This window comes from Carassius gibelio, chromosome A4 (genome assembly GCF_023724105.1).
Source record: "Carassius gibelio isolate Cgi1373 ecotype wild population from Czech Republic chromosome A4, carGib1.2-hapl.c, whole genome shotgun sequence".
Lineage (NCBI taxonomy): Eukaryota > Metazoa > Chordata > Actinopteri > Cypriniformes > Cyprinidae > Carassius > Carassius gibelio.
The window spans coordinates 14,208,767-14,212,704 of NC_068374.1; positions in this window are offsets into that span (position 1 = coordinate 14,208,767).

A 3,938-nucleotide genomic window follows, 5' to 3' on the forward strand; every position below is an offset into this window, starting at 1 on the left:
ACCAATATATTATACCTTTAGAGAAAAAAAAATATTTTTTTTCTGTCGCATTAAGGCTCAATGCCTAGGGCACAGGGAATAATAACAATGAACCAAGAGATAACATGGTCTCTGAGTCACACAGATCCTGGCCGTTTTTATCTATATCCACTAGATGGTGCCAGCACTCCATCTATGGAATTGGTTCAGCTGAACCCTCTGGCTCTTTATCAGGAGTATTGGAGAGAGAGTTCAGCGCATCTGTTGGTCCTTGCCAAGGGTTACAGACTTCAGTTCACTGTTAAACCCCCTCCTTTGAATCAGAATCAGAAAGAGCTTTATTGCCAAGTATGCTTACGCATACAAGGAAGCTTCCAGTACACAGAGACAACAACACAGAGACAAAAACAAAAAAAGCCGATTCACAAATTGAGTCCTGACAGCCGATTCACAAATTGGCAAATAAATAAGTGTATAAACAATTGTGCTATAAATGATAATGGAATAGAATTGAGTGAGATGCAGGAATGTTCTAGGATGAAGGGTTAACAAAAAAATATAAGGATATTGCACGTTTATAATCATAAGTAGGGAACATTTAACTGTTCATGAGGTAGATTGCCTGGGGGGAGAATCTGTTCTTGTGCCTTGCTGTTCTGGTGTTTGCGGCTCTGAGGCGCCGACCAGATGGCAAAAGTTCAAAGATGGGGTGACTTGGATGTGAGGGATCCAGAGTGATTTTCTGAGCCCTTTTCCTCACTCTGGATGTATACAGTTCTTGAAGGGTGGGCAGGGGAGCACCAATAATCCTTTCAGCAGTCTGAACAGTTCTCTGTAGTCTTCTGATGTCTGATTTTGTTGCTGAACCAAACCAGACAGTTATTGAGGTACACAGTACAGACTCAATGACGGCTGAATAGAACTGTTTCAGCAGCTCCTGTGGCAGGTTAAACTTCCTCAGCTGGCAACCTTTGCTGGGCCTTTTTCACAATGGAGTCAATGTGATTGTCCCACTTCAGGTCCTGAGAGATGGGGTCATAGCATAGCAATGAATGGGGGTCATAGCATAGCAAATGTTATTTAGAAGCAGAAATATCCTCCCCAGGGATGTCATGCATTCATGATTTTTGAGGGGGCACATGGGGGGGTACTAGTCATGGTTGTCACGTTACACAGCAGCTATGGTAGCACTGTATAACTGATATAGGCTTATGTTTTATTTATTTATTTTTCATTTTTATTCAGAATGCTTAATATATCAGGAAAATATCTAAATTCTCAAACAAGTAAATGCGTTTTGCACCTTTATAGACTGCCCATCACCATTTATTGATCAAATAACAAAGTAGTGTAATTTATTAACTACACATAAAGGGTCTCATTCATGAAACACGAGCAGAACAAATTTTTGTGTAAATCGCGTGTAAAGTGGTTTTGGCATAAATTTTCGGATTCATTAAAACGTTCGTATTTTCCAAATGTTAGTTGGTACGAAAGAAATCTACACCTGCTCCCAGCCACGCGTAAATAGTGCGTTTAACATCTGAACGTTTTGCTCATTAATACGGCTGCATTTTAATTCACCTTAATCGGGTACATATTTACACAGCATTTTGAAAAAACATAATATATATATTAATTACATACGGTTTTTCTTTTAACTTTTATTATGAGAGCCAGTAATAGGATCTGTAATATGCATCCAAACTTCCTTTTTTAGGACCTCATACGCCACTAGTACGCTTGAAAATTAAATGTGGCGTTTTGAATGAACTTCTGATAATAAAACTTCAATTTCTGCAGCTGAGAAATGTTTCTTTTTCAGTCGCTTTTGAGAAGACATGTTGAAATCCTTCGTTTGGTGTCATAATATGATGCTCATATATAGTTGTCAGTCGGATTTAATGGGCGTGATTTATGGTAATTGAGAGTGAGCGTGCACGCGCGTCCCATTTACGACTGATTGGAATTCATTAACACACACACACATTTCACTATCACATCTGACGTTTACAAAGTTTTTGTGAATCAGGAGAAAAGTTTTGGGAAGTTCTCTTTACGCGCAAATCACTCAGATATTTACTCATATATTTACGAATGTTTCATGAATGAGACCCAAAAACTTTTTACTTAAGTGGCATATATGGATGTCATGTCATAAAATATTTTTAACACAGCTGAGTTTGCATTTAATGTAAATTTTAATAACAATATTGCAAATTATTTGAACACTTTCTTTCTACAGAGTAAAGAAAATTTACATTATCAAAGAACATTTTCATTCAGTCGAGCCAGAGTTAAGGCAAAAACTTCCATTAAAATCACTGAAGCACTTTACATTATGAAATGAATAAATTATGCTGCGTTCCAGGCAGGTTTTTGAGCCCCTAAGTGCCAATTTCAAAGCACGACTAACGACTTTGCACCGTTCCAGGCAAGTCACGCCAAACTTCTTGAGCACAAGGAATTGTAGCTAGATTATTAATTTTATTGTAATGTTACATTGTCCTAAAATCCTTTTTTTCAATGTGTACCCCTTGAATAAACACCGCATCCTTAGGCAATATTATTCGTAGAGTCCACCATTGTTGTTTCGCGTGCTGTGTGACGTCAGAACTCAAAGTACATCGATCTAGTACGACTTCATGGGTGGGAAGTCACAGGTTTGACTGCTGTTCCAGTGCACTTTCACGGGTATAAGGTTGGAAAAACATGAGTTATGGGTTGCCTGGAATGCGGCATTACTTGCATTCGTACGCACATCTGCACTTTGTTGTTTCTGACATTGTGAGAGAATTAGCTAAATAATTCAGCCAGTGAGCAAGTCAACAAAACACCTTGTTTCAGTGATGACTCTTTTGCATGTCTGTGATTGGCCATTGTATTCATAAGTGCAAAAGAATTGTTTCTGATTGGTTATCATGAAGCGTTATACGAACGCGTCTGTCTCTGGCTCAGTGCCAGCCAGCAAACTCAGATTTGAATTTAGCAGCTGATGTTGTGCACTGAACGATCTAATCTAATTTGTTACTTTTCCTTTTGGGCTCAGCCTCGCTCATCGCATTGTTCAGCAGGTACATAGAGACAGAATTATCATCGCAATATCTGCTTTATCTGGACAACTATCTGATTTGCTCTCTTTTGACTCGATATGTAACACAGAGATGCTCATGGTCTCATCTAACAAGTCTGTTGTTTTTCAGAGTCAACAATGCCAAAACCCAGATGATTCCATCTCAGGAGATAGAGTATCTGGGCTTAGGAACAAACTCTGTGGCATACCACGCTATGCTCTCGGAAATTATGATAATGCCATTTTATCAGTGCCTGGCCCAGATTTGAAAGGGAAATTTGGTATCTTTCAGGAGACTTCCAGCGACGGGTAGCAGCAAGACGTCTGTGTCCTTGTTGGCACCTCGCACGGACAGTGAGTATACATGCAGAGTGTGTGATGGCTCTTCATCAGACAACACATATATCAATCGCCAAGGGGTAATGCCTCCATTACAATTGCAACAATCAATTTACCATCTAGAATGCAAATTGATTGTCTAGGGCATGGCACACGTACCAGGAGCCCTGTATGTTGGGGCGAATCTCCTGTCAAGGGGCAACCTGTTATACAGATAATGTGTGCTCCACCAGTGGGTGGTGGATCAGATTTTGGGGGTGTACGGAAAGGCTGCTGTAGATCTCTTCGCCTCGCATGTAAATGCAAAGTTATGACTGTATTCTCTCTCAGGTATGAAAATGCAAAAAGGCTTTATGGATTCCTTCCGTTGAGTCTAATTTATCCCACCCTGGAAACATGCACAAGCCAAAAGCTACACAATAACACTGCAACCTCAGTTTTTGAAAATCTTCACCCTGGCAGGAGTTTTCAAAAATATTTGGTTTCAGTGACCAGGGGCATCTTTTAGTAAACTACTCATAGTTTTCCTCCTAAAAGTGTACCTATG